The 14,080-nt window shown below is 41.4% G+C and overlaps 1 pseudogene; it reads left to right on the forward strand.

The window, feature by feature from the left end:
• Nucleotides 1-11,359: 11,359 nt before the first annotated feature.
• LOC142454348 (leydig cell tumor 10 kDa protein homolog pseudogene) lies at nucleotides 11,360-11,715 on the forward strand (annotated as a pseudogene).
• Nucleotides 11,716-14,080: the final 2,365 nt, after the last annotated feature.

The following is a 14,080-nucleotide window of genomic DNA, read 5'->3' on the forward strand; positions in this document are numbered from 1 at the left end:
GCTCACAGAAGAATTTATCTATTCCCATGTTTTGTTGAAAATCTGTTTTTTAATTGGATGTACTGAATTACATCACATAATGGAAAATTATTACGATGACAACAGGATGTTTTTTATTTTGTTATTAATATAAGTAACTAATAACCACGATTATAAGTGTATGCATATGTTTATCTTAAGAAAACTTGTAGAATCCAAGATAAGCCTTTTGTTTTAGATGTCTCATGAGAATGGAAATTGTTATAATTTTTAAAAGTCAGGGAGAATAGGCTTCCAATAACCCTTGAAGCATAAATATCATTGGACATTCTGATTTCCTTTCCTGTCGGTGCTATTTTAATAAAAATAGGATGTTTGCTGTTTGGTGAGGTTAAACAATTCATCTGCATATTTATTGGCCTTTTGTTTTTGCTCTTATAAATTACCTCCTTTGTGTTCTTTGTTCTTTTTCATATTAATTTCTTCTTAAAAGGATACTGAACTCATGAAGTGACATTTCTCTTCCCCAATTTGTCTTATATCTGCATTCTATGTATAACACCATTTTGCTGTGCTGTTGAATCATATGTGCATGCAAGTAACTTGTATAAATTGAGCGATGCTTGCTCAGAGAGAGAGAGAGAGAGAGAGAGAGAGAGAGAGAGAGTGTGTGTGTGTGTGTGTGTGTGTGTGTGTGTGTAGGAAGTGTCTCTCAGCCATGTTGCTCCATTGACCTGTTTCCACAGGTGATGGGTACAGCCAAACCCAAAACAGTGCATGTGTAATGGCAAAGCCTATGAAAAGTGTGGTTAAGGGTTTCTCGCTCCAGTGACAACAGTAGGGAGTCAATCAAGTAAGCAGTGAATTATTGCAGACATAGAACACAGAATACAGAGAATTTTTAGGCAGGGATAAATTATTTACAGATCAGATGACACCAAACAGGTAAAGATGACAAGTACAATCATCATAAATTTACACATCAGAGTATTTTTAAATCATATTATGTTTGAGAGCCTGCCAAAGGTAGGGCTCATTCCCTGGTGGATTAAGCTAGACTTTGATTTACAATCAAATGGAGATTTCAGAACAACAAAAGGCATACACCAGTCAGTAAGTTTCACACATCCTTTATTCTCTAACAAAGGCAATGTCAGACACGCTCAGGTATAATATGAAAATGGGACTCGCCATTCATTCTAAGAGTTTACACTCCACACTTACACCTTAACTACTGCTCACTCAGTGACTGGGAAGTAGGCCCTCAGCTGAGCCCCAGCAGGAAATACCAAGGCTTGAAATCTGTCTACCATATATACTCGAGTATAAGCAGACCCGATGATCAGTCAAAGCACCTAATTTTACCACCACAACTGCATTAAAATGTGCTGAAAATCTTGGCTTATACACACATGTATGTGGTATGCTGGCATCCAGTCATAGCTGTCCTTTGCCTATTTTGAAAGACCAAAAAAGGATTTCTCACCTAAACCACGAATCCGTGCAAATCAGAAAGGAAAGCAGCTTTTCTCAGGTTAAAGAGGCCCCTTCTATTCCAAGCCTGTTAACTAATGTTATCAAAAAAGACAAATTTTTGCCAAATGCTTCCTCTTTATCTCTTCACGTGATCATGTTGTCTTTGCCCCTTATTAGTGAGGTTTAATACATCTGCTGCTTTTGTTTGTCGAACCTCCTTTGCCTTCTCAAGCTCATTTCCACTTGGTTGTGGTGTATCATTCTTCTGACATGTGGTTGGATACCTCTTTGCTGTATTTTGTTGAAAAATTTTCCTGTACACTCATAAGGGTTTGCATTTTTCTAATGAGTCCGTCTGGTCTTGGTCTCAAGCTGATATTTGTGCACCACCTCTTCTCCCCATGGGTCACCAAAGGAATCCTGCCCTCACATTTGAAAAGGCCAAACACAAAACCTGACACTGCAGGGATGAAACTAACTGCAGCTTATTAATTACATAGACTCAGTGGAAGAAGACACTGCACACCCAGCTGGACAACAAGAGGCTTGCACACAGGTACAGACTGAACCAGTTGAAGTTATGGAAGGAAGGTTTAGGAGTAGCAAGAGGGCAAGGTAACTGATGGAGCCTACAGGTGGATGTGGTTGCCTTGCAGGAGAGTAAAGCTCTCTATGCTGGGGACTGATGAAGGCACAGTGATCTTAGCCATAAGGGAGCTGGCCTGTCAGGAAGGTTTTCTGGATGGGTGGGAAAGACCTGTCTGGCAAGAACAGAGAAATGGAAGTTAGGCTTCTGGGAGCTTCCAACTGCCATTGAGTTTATTTCAACTCATAGCAGTCCTATCGGACTGGATAGAACTTCCCTATGGACTTCCAAGACTGTAAGTCCTTATGAGAGTAAAAAACCTCATCTTGCTCTGGCAGGGTTGCCAATGATTTCAAACTGCTGGCCTTGCAACCCAATTAGTACTACTATGCCACATGGCATTGAAGGCCTCGTTGTTAAAGGCCATCGAGTTATTTCTGACTCAGCTCCCCTCTGTACAACAGGAAACACTGCCCAGTCCTGCGCCATCCTCACAATTACTATGTTTGAGCCAGTTTGGTTAGCCACTGGGTCAAGCCATCTCATTGAGAGTCTTTCTCATTTTCACTGCCCTGTTACTTTACCAAGGATGGTGTCCTGCCTTTTCCAGGTAATGGCCTCTTCTGATAACGTCCAAAGTAGGAGAGTGAAATTCTCACCATTCATCCTTCTAAGGAGCATTCTGGCTGTACTTCTTCCATGACAGATTTATTTATTTTTGTTTTGGTTTTGTTTGTTATTATTCTTATTATATAAATTGTTTTATCGGGGCCTCTTAAAGCTCTTATAACAACCCATACAGCAATTGTATCAAGCACATTTATACATATGTATGAAGTTATTTTTCATTCTGAAAGTCCACCATACTTCAAATATACTTTTCCAACACCATAATTAAAATGCTTCAATTATTTTTCTGTCTTCTTTATTCAATGCCTAACTTTAACATGCAGCATATGAGGCAATTGAAAATATGACTTGGGTCAGGAACACGTTAGTCTGCAAAGTGACACCCTTGCTCTTTATAGAGGTCTTGTGCACCAATAGAGTGCATCTTTTGATTTTTTTTTTTTTACTACTGTTGTGGACCCGAACAAAGTGAAATCCTTAATAATATTGATCAGTTTCTCCTTTTATCATAATGTTACCTATTGGTTCAGTTGGGATCATTTTTGTTTTCTTTACACTGAGTTGCAATTCATATTAAAGGCTGCAGTCCTTGAACTTCATCGGTAGGAATGTTCCAGTCCCCACTTTCGGGAAGCAGGGTTGTGTCATCTGCATATTGCAGGTTGTTAATAAGCCTTCTTATGATCCTGATGCTTCATTCTTCTATATAGAGTCCAGCTTCTCTGATTATTTTCTCAGCATACAGATTGCAAAAGTAGGTGACAAGATACAAACCTGATGCAAACCTTTCATGATTTTAATGCATCCATTCATACACACACACACACTTAACAGGCTCTGCATGGATATAATAAAGTGTTCTGATATTCCCATTCTTTGAAATATTAGCCATTTATGTTATGCTCAACTCAGTTGAATGCCTTTGCATAATCAAGAAACATCTTTGTAGTATTCTCTGCTTCCAGCCAAGATCGACCTGACATTGCCAATGGTGGCCTGGTTCCTTGTCCTCTTATGAATCCAGCTTGAAGTTAGGGTTTTCTATCAGTGTACTGCTACAAGCTTAGTTGAATTATTTTCCTTAAAATGTTACTTGCTTGTGATATGAATGATATCATTCAATAATTTCCATTTCCCCTGTGGTAACCTATCTTTGGAAAGGGTACAGACATGGATCTCTTCCAGTTGGTGGGGGCCAGCAAGCTATCTTCCAAATATACTGACAGAGACAAGTGAGTGCTCCCAGTGTTCATCACACTGTGGAAACCTTCCAGTTGGTATTCCATCAGCTCCCAGAGCCTTGTGTTTTGCGAATGCCTTCATAAGGCTTGGACTTCTTCCTTTAGCAGCAGAGTGTTGGACTATATGCTCTCTTAAAATGGTTATCGGTTGGTCAGTCCCTCTTGGTGCAGTGTGTTTCTTCTACCTCCTTTTGATGCTTCCTGCAGCTTTCAGTAGTTACCCCATGTAGGTGTTGGCAGGTGCCAGCAGGTCAGCTCTGACCCACAGAGACCCCCGTACACTGCCCGATCCTGCTCCATCCCCACAATTGTACTTGTGTCTGAGCATATTGTTGCGGTCACTGTGTTCATCGATTTCGTTGAGGGTCTTCCTCTTCTGCACTTCTACTTCACAGGACGTAATGTGCTTTGACCGGGAGGAATCTCCCAACGGCGTCAACTCCGGGAGCCTTGTGTTTGACCGAGCCTTTCGGCGCAGCTTCAATGCCCTTCCACGGGTTCTGGCTCATCTGCTACTGTCTGAATTGGTGGGATGGCCACTGGTTTCTTTTTGCTTTTCTTTTTCACTGGGTCCAGTGACTCTGTGTCTTATTTTCATCTTCTTCTGATGCTTTCTACATCTTTCGATATTTTCTTCTCATAGATTCTTTCAAAATTGCAATTCAAAGCTTGACTTTTTCCTTGAGTGTTTTCGGTTTAAGATATGCTGAGTGTGTTCTTCCTTCTCAGTTTTCTAATGCTAGGGCTTTGCTTCAGTGCAAAGCTGGGCTTCGTTGGGTAGTGTTTGCTATTTCAACTGAGCAGGATTGTGAATGGAGTTAATATAATTAAGAGAAATACATTAAAATGTTTCATAAGCCACGGTATCTGTGCTAGTCTGGGCTGACTAGAGAAGCAAATCCAGACACACTCCTGTATGTGTTAGAGAAATTTCTCTATCAAGAAGTAATTATGCATCAATAAAACATCTCAGCCCAATCCAAATCAATCCATAAGTCTGATATTAACCCATAAGTCTGAATTCCTCTTCAGACTCACACAGCACATACAATGATACTGAATGCAGGAAGATCACAGGCTAGGGGAAGCAGCCCAGTGCTGGTGAGGGTCTCCAGGGTCTCCATGGCTCTTCCAGCTAACTTCGTGGGGCTCCTGAAAAGGCGGGTGAAGGCAAAGAGAGGGGCCAACCTCCAGGTGGAAAGAGAGGAAGTTCCTAACGTGCTCACGAGAAGGCCATGCCCACAGGGAAGCATCATCAGGTAGTGACCTGATTGACAGGCTAGACCCCACCCCTTCACTCTTAGTATCTTCAAGTTGACATGAGATTACGTAACTACCACAGAATCCCACTTAAAATTGTGATTTTTCAGAGGGCAGGACGCTTATGTTGTATAATTATGTAAATAAACAGAACAGATTAACTTCCCCAGGCCTTCATGATGAAAAGTATTTTTACCAAGACATTCTCTTAAATTGTCTTATTTTGTTAAAGGGTAAACAAGGAAAAGGTATTTCAAAAAGGAAAACTGGACTCAATTGAAATCTGACACTTTCCTTCAATGACTGAACATTTTCTGAGTGATTTTTATTAAGTGTTTACAAAAAATTACGTCTTTCACAAACACAAAAAAACAGAAGAGGATGGAACACTTCCCCACTTGTTCTATGAGGCCAATTTTCCCTGTAGTAGCGCAGTGACAGCACCTGTCCGTCAGTTTGTCAGACTCGGGTGGCTAGCACGCTGCTGTGATGCTGGGAGCTAAGTCAGGGTATTAACACATCAGCAGGTTCACCACGATGGCCTTCCAGACTGAGAGTAGATTATGAAGGAGGAATAGGCCGTCTACCTCTGAGGGATTGGTCACTGACTGCTTATGACTAGCACTGAGACACCGTCAGGGGTGCTGGAAGCCTTATGCATAGCAGCGGAACACTGTCAACTCCACCGATGGAAGACAAGCCGCGCTGCCAAAAGGCACACAAACATGCCTGCTCAAAGTCAAGTCCATCGGCATGCTGTGCATGAAGTAAAGTCTTTGGGATCTTAATTTGCTGGTGGGGAACATCTCAAAATGCGAAGAAACTGCTTCCAACATCTCTTTATAATTTGGAATGTGAAAGGTATGAAGTATGTATCTAAGAGAGATGGAAGTAGTCAAAAGTGAAATGGGGTGCATAAAAATGTATGCCCTGGTTGTTAGTGAGCTGAAATGGACTGGTATTGGCCATTTTGAATTAGGCAATTCCAAGGTTTACTATGTGAAGAAAGGCAGGTTGAGGAGGAATATAATCATATTCATTGCAACAAAGAATATTCTCAAGAGCTTTCTTGAAGTGTAAAGCTGTCTGTGATAGGAAAATGTCTTTCCTTATTCAGGGAAGTCCGGTTAATAAAAATGTATGTAAATTTAATTCAAGTTTATGCACCAGCCCCTAAAGCCACTATTAATGATGAAACTGAAGAATTCTACAATTTTTTCAGTCTGAAATGAATCAAATATGCAATCAAAATGCATCGATAATTATTGTGATTAGAATGCAAATGCTGGAAGAGGAAGGAGCCAAAGCAAAGCCCAAGCCCCCGCCATGGAGGCGATGCCGACTCATGGAGACACCAGGGTAGGACAGGCCTGCCTCGGGAATGTCACCCTTCGCAAAGTGGAAAGCCCTAGCTTCCTCCCACTGAGAGGCTGGTGGCTTCAAACTGCTGACCGTGCAGTTAGCAGCCCACCTCAAACATTACACCACCAGGGTTCCTAAGAGGAAGGAGGAGGAGTTTGAAAGTATGACCTCGGTGAGAGAAAGAAAACTGGAGATTGAATGATAGAATTTGCGAGCCAGTGACTTTTTCATCAGAAATAACTTTTTCAGCAATATAAACAGCGATTGTATATATGAACTTTTCTCGATAGAATAAACAAGAATTAAATTGACTGTATCTGTGGGAAGAGACTCAGGAGAAGCTCAGTATCAGCCAAAATGAAACTGATTGCAGAAAAACTATCAATTGTCAATAGTTCAGGTTGAAGTTAAAGAAAATTAAAACAAGTCCACCACAGCCTGAGATAGTTAAGGTTTATTGTGTCAACCTGGCTGATGTGGGGTTAATTGAAGGGCAGAGATAAATGGCTCAGTGAGCCTCGCCTTTCTAGTTCTCAGGACTCTTGCTTTCTGATGGTCAGACCAGAGTGCAGCTGTCTTAGCCAGTTCCCTGCTTCAGCTGGCAAGGCTCACTCCCTGCAGGACATCCCTGAGAAGAAGCCGCATGGACCTACACTAATGCAGTCCTGGGTGCTGAAGCAGCCAAGTGGAGACCTGTGCCAGTACTGAGATGCTTACACACCCACTGATTGGCATCATTGGATTTTGTAAATTGGTATTGGACATATGGATTAATGTTCTACTTATGGGCTTGGGGAGCACTAGGTTGGGATGCTTTCTTAATGTACATTTACCTTGTATATAAAACTCTCTCTTATATACATGAATTTCTGTGGATTTATTTCCCTAGTTTATCCAGACTAACACACAGTCCAAATAACACCTTATGTCCCACTTAAAATTTTGAGTACATTTCAAGAATGGATTTGAGCTGTAGGATGACATCAAGATAACCATACATGAAGAAAGCAAAAGGTCATTAAAAGAACAGGAAAGAGTGAAAAGATCAAAATGAATGTTAGAAGAGACTCTGAACCTTGCTCTTGAGTGCAGAATAGCTAGAGCTGATGGAAGAAATGATCAAGTAAAAGAGCTGGACAGAAACCTTCAACGGGCAGCTCCAGAAAACAAAGTAGAGCATTCTAATGAACCCTGCAAAGGCCTCGAGTTAGAAAATCAAAAAGAAGAATATGTTCAGCATATATCAAGCTGAAAGGAATAAAGAAAAAAAAATCAAGATGTGAGTTGCAATATTGACAGATTCCATGGTTGAACGTTTCAGCAAGTTGATGATGCACTGGAAGCACTCACTCACTCCCGCCAGGAAATCTGGAGGACAGCTGCTTGGCCAACTGACTGCAAGAGGCCCATATTTGTAGCCATTCCAAAGAAAGGCGCCGCAACAGCATGCTCGCATTTTAAAATGATGTCATTGATATTGTTAACATATGGTTAGCATGGAACAATATCAGCAATGACATGTGGAGCTTGACTGAAAGCAGAGAATATCATAAAGATGGTTAATGGTGTTTTATTGATTATCCAAAAGCATTAACTGTGTGAATCATAACAAATGATGGATAAACTTGAGAAGAACAGGAACTCTGAAACAATTTTGCTAAAGTGGAACTTGTACATGGATCAAGTTGTGCAGACAGAACAGGGGCTACTGCATGATTTAAATGCAAGAAAGGTGTGCATCTGGGTTGTCTCGTGTCACCATACTTATTCCATGTGTTTGCTAAGCAAATAATCAGCGAAGCTGTGTTATGTGAAGAAGTATGTGGCATCAGGATCTAAGGAAGGTTTATTACAAACTAGCAATAGGCAGATGATACAATCTTGCTGAAAACCAAAAGAACTCAAAGCACTTACTGATGAAGATCAAGGATTGCAGCCTTCACTGTGGATGACACTCAATGTAAACAAGACCCGAATCCGCACAACTGGACCAAAAGGAAGCATCATGATAAATGGAGAGAAGATTGCAGTTGTCACACTTGGATCCACAATGAATGCTCATGGAAGCGAAGTCAGTGATCCAACGATGCATTGCATTGACTAAGTCAGTTGCACAAGACCTCTTTAAAGTCTTGAAAAGCAAGGAACTTACGTTGCGGACTAATGTGTGTTTGAGCCAAGCCATGATATCTTCAGTTGCATCATACGCATTGTAATTTGGATATTAAATAAGGAAGACCCAAAAAAGAACCCATGCATTTGAATTTTGATGTTGGTGAAGAACATTGAAATTACCAAGGACTGTCAAAAAGACAAACAAACCTGTCTTGGAAGAAGTACAACCATAATGCTCCTTAAAGGCAAGGTATCAGACTTTGCCTCACATATGTTGGACATGTTGTCAGGAGGGATCAAATCCTGGGGAAGAACATCATGCTTGGTAAAGCAGAGGGTCAGCAAAAAGTAGAGATGCCCTCAACAAGATGTATTGGTACAGTGGCTGCAATAAGGGGCTCAGTAGGAACAATTGTGAGGATGACACAGGGCCAATCAATGTTACATTTGTTATTAATAGGGTCGCTATGAATTGGAATCAATTCGATGGCATTTAACAATACCAAGAACAACCCAGTGAAACAGCCATGTGAGTTGCAACAATTGAGAAGAAAAAGCATAAAGTACCAGGATAACTCAACACTTGAACAGCAACAGAAATTCAGTTACGTTTACTTGTAAACACCCACTTGTGATTTACACTACCAATTTTCTACATGATTCTTGACTTACCCTCACCTCTTTACCGAAACATAATTGTTTCTTCTGTTTACTCAAAACAAGCCCCATTTCTTGTCCTTCTATTGTATATGAAAACACACACACACACACACACAATGGCAACTTATAGAAAGCAGATTTGACTTCACACCACCAGGAAGTTATTTGCCACCAAATTGAACTCAACCCAAAACAAGAGGTAAGTAAGCCACACATTGTAGGAAGCTTCTCAAGGATGAAGTCAGTGTTTATCAGAAGTCTCACAAGGAGTTATACAAACATGTACCTAAAGGCAAGAGTGCTCCGAAGTTTTCATCATTGGGATACATGCACATTGAACATGTGTACAGCACAGCTACTGACACCTCCCTCTTCCATCCCCATGTAACCAGGAAATTCTCAAGGGAACTTCAAATAGTTCATGGAAAATGGAATTTTAAAAATGAAAAATGGATACTCTTTAAAATTCATTTTTAAGATTAAAAAACAAAAAGAAGTCAGAAAGAGCTCAGTCAGGACTGTAAGATAGATGTCTAATGATCTCTTATCAAAACCTTGCCCTTGATGAGAGGAACGGGAAGGAGCATTGTCGCTGTACAGAAGGACTCTCTGGTGATGCTTTCCCAGGCGTTTTTCTGCTACAGCTTTGACTGACTTTCTCAAAACACTGCCCTAATTAGCAGATGGTATTATTCTTTGGCCCTCAGAAAATCAAGAAGCACAATAACTTAAACATCCCAAAAAACTGTTACCATGACCTTTTCTTTGACTGAAGCTCTCCTACTCGTGTTTTCTCTCAGGATATTACCAGCAAAGCCATTATTCTACTTTCTTTACAGCGCTTCCGAGAAATGCTTCAGGATCTTCATCCTACTCATTCGAAATTTCCATGGACAGCTCTGCTCTGATCTGCAGCTAATCTGGGCACAACCGTTATGGCATCCATCAAGCAGAAAGTTTGTTCTTTCAAACTTTAATTTTTCAGTCATAATTGTATAAGTTGATCCAATGAAGATGTCTATGGTTTAGACTATTGTTTCTGCTGTACATCATGTGTCCTCTTCAAGCACAAAAAGATTGTTTCCTCACAAATTGCTGTAGATGATCTGCTGCTACAAGCTTCATCATCAATATGATTTCAAACCGTCTGAAAACTGTACTGGTTTCTTTGTAGCATTGTACCCTTGAAATTCTCATAGGCCAGCAATGATTTCACCAAAAAGAGAAAAAAAGAACCTGCCATTGAGTCATTTCTAATTCATATTGCTCCTATAGGACAGAAGAAAACTGCCCCTTTGGGATTCCAAGACTTTATTTAAATCTTTATGAAAGCAGACAGCTTTATCTTTCTCTGACAGAGGGACTGCAGGTTCAAATCTCTGACCTTGTGGTTAGCAACCTAATGTCTAGCCTACTATGCTGCCAGAGCTCTTGAATGTCATCAAGGTTCAGTGTATGTCTGATATTTGTTCTTGCTTCAATTTTATCAAAGTCATGGAGCTCTGAAAAGAACTCTTTTCAAATGGATGTCTTATCCTTGATAGTACTGAAAGCTGGATCCTGTTCAGATAAACGAGACAAGTTAGTATGAATGTATTCAGTGCAATTTTTTGGAAATCTATACGTGATTTTTCATAACTTTTCATTGAATTTTGAAGGCCCCTCATAACTGCTCCACAGAGCACCTTATCTATGCCTCCAATGATCATACGATGTCTTTCCGTGCATGTTCCCAGGAAAAGTTGTGTATTTTTAATTTTTTTCTTTTCAACTGTCTTCTCACATACCCACTGTCATTGACTCATCTCTATGGAGAGAGAATTGGGTAGCAGAAAACAGCAGAGAGGCTCCAGCCAAGAGGAAAGAGGAAATTAGCCACCAGCAGTCTACATCCTTAACGCCGCCTGCTCTGTCCCTACTTCCCTCCCTGTCCTCTAACCATGTGTCAGACCAATGTCACTGAGGCGGCTGGATTAGAGAAAACAAGGGCTGCTTTTCTGTTTGAAATAAGGTCTGAGGAAGAAGATAAAATAGTAAACTATAGGGCGGCGTCCTTGGCCCCGCCCCCGCCGGTGCACACGGGGCCATGGCGCAGGGTCAGCGCAAGTTCCAGGCGCAGAAGTCAGCCAAGAGCAAGGCAGCGGCGTCGGCAGCCGCCTCGGAGCGGATCCGGGGCCCGAGGAAGGGCGGCCGGGTCATCCCCCCCAAGAAGGCGCGCGTGGTGCAGCAGTGAAAGCTCAAGAAGGACCTGGAGGTTGGCATCCGGAAAAAGATCGAACATGACGTCATGATGAAGGCCAACAGCAGTCTGCCCAAGAAGCTGGCACTGCTGAAGGCCCCCAGAAAGAAGGGCGTAGCCTCTGCCAAGAAGACCTCCTAAAGGCCTCCCCCCACTGTGGAGCCCAGTGTCACCCCCCTTGTCCAAGACCAGTCTCCAGGCAGTCGCCCGGGCCACTGTGAGGAGGAGGAGGGACCCGGCTCCCAGGATTGAAGGCACTTGACTTCAGTGAGGGCCCAGCCTACAAGCCAATGGCCAGCAGGTCCAGGTGCCGAGGCCCAGAACCCAGGGATACCTAGGCAAGTGCTTTTGCCACCTCTGTCCCCAGGCCCCATCTCTGCTGCTTTCACCCCGAGCAATAAAACAGGCTTTGTTGTCTACAAAAAAAAATAAATAAATAAACTATATATGTCAGAAAAGAGATCTTGCAACAGTTTATTTAAATTACATGATGATGCAGAATGTCTGGGTTTACTGCAGCACAATCCACAGTGGTAGCACTAGGGACATGGGTAAGTATAGATGAATCCAAGATGTGTAAGTTAATATTTGTGGAAGCTGGATGGTGTTTGGAGGTAGAAGGAACAGACAGCTCTTTTTCTTGTTCAACCTGGGTGGGCCGTAATGTCTTTCTTAAAGCCATCAACTGTGTCACTGCAGAGCCAGACCAGCCACAGACAATAAGTGCATGAATGAGTGTGACTGGTCAATGACAACCTTGTTCGTGCATACTGATACTTCAACTTCATATCCTTGCCACGTGTCATGGAATATCACTCTTTTAATGTGCTACCCACAATTCTATTTTGAAAGAATTAATCATATTGTTGATATATATCTCATATTTCTCACCTGTTTATTTTTTTAAAAACAGTTTCATTTGTACTTTGTAAAAGATTTCTTACAGAACAAAAATTCTTGGCATCTCCTACTACCATACCATGCCAGTTCTGAGGAAGTTTCAGGGGACAAGGGGGCTTTGAAATTCTAGTCCCTAAAGGGGGATAGGGGACTGGGGAACAACTTTAAATCACTTCATAAAAAGAAGACTGAGATAAACAGCATTTCTTATCACTGCCGTATTTAATATATATATAGTTAAATGATCTACACTTTTGCAATTCTAAACCATATAAATATTTTTTCTGATAATCCAATACTAATTTTACTTTTAAAAAAACCTCTTGTGTGTTGAGCAGATTAATTCCAAAGACATCAATACAATTACTTTCTTTACAAGGTAAAATTCTACTCAAACTTTATCATTAAATGTAAACATCTCCTCTGCAATTCTGTAAGGGCATGCGGAGACACTAATTTCTAAGTACATAAACTTACCACCTAAATTGATAGCCTGATTATGCAGAGCCCCTGTTAATAACTCACATCGACGTAACGGAAAGAGATTGGATTGTTGACAGGCAATAAAGAGCACCAAGATGACAAATGACAGGAGAAAGGCAAGGACATCAAGCATCGTCAGACACTTAGTGGAGATTGACCACACATGGGTCTTGAGAGCACATTACGCGATGCCCAGAGGATGAATTTTAAGGATCATAACCCTCTACAAAGGACTGGATGACAAAGAAGTATGGAAAGTTCGTGAAAGACCTTCTAGAGATGATCGCATTTCCGTTGTGAGGAAGCCAATGTTAGATGCGGCAAAGGGCAAAGAAAAGGGGCATATGCCGGAAGCACCCTCTATGGGAGCACAAATCCACTGGCAATGCAGGTCCTTCCTCAGGAGGATGTTGCAAATAACCACCAACTTTTCCTTGGGAAGATTCCTTCAATATTGAGACCCTACAGTAGGCTAGGCACAATTCATATGCCGTATCGGTCATCTACCTTTTCTCCAAAGCCACAGCCTCCCTCAGACTTCTGCGGAAGAATCTCAGAGAAGGAACCGGAGGTGGAAGTGTCTCCTGTGAAACGGCGTCTCTCCATAAGGGAGCTGGGTGGCATTTCCACCAAATGACCGCCTGCTGCCTCAAAAAACATCGTGTCACATTATGCAACACTGTCGTTCTCCATCCAGTTAGTGGTCCAGGTTCAGCCCATAACAGGCATCTCGCTGTGGGTGTTTTCACAGCGACATTAAGTGTGAGCACCAGTTCTAGACTAGTAAGCTATCTGATGGCTTTCCAAAGCCAAGACAGCACTAGTGTACCCTCCCAGCCCGCCATTCTTAGCTGGCACTGTCACCATTCCATAAAGGTTAGATAATTTGTGATTTTTCTTTCTGAGATATTATTAGAGATCTCATCCAAAGTCACAAAATCAAATTTTAATAGAAAGACAAGAAGACAGTGATTACTTGGCTATTTTTATATGGTGGCTTGTACACAATGTCCCCATTTTAAAATTTTTGAAGTTTATTGGCACTTTATCCACATATCATACAATTCAATAGTTCAATCATATCAAGAAGAGTTGTATATTCATCACTAAAATCAATTCTAGCACTCTTTGCCCCCTCCTGCATTCACT

The sequence above is a fragment of the Tenrec ecaudatus genome, chromosome 8, assembly GCF_050624435.1.
Source record: "Tenrec ecaudatus isolate mTenEca1 chromosome 8, mTenEca1.hap1, whole genome shotgun sequence".
Classification (NCBI taxonomy): domain Eukaryota; kingdom Metazoa; phylum Chordata; class Mammalia; order Afrosoricida; family Tenrecidae; genus Tenrec; species Tenrec ecaudatus.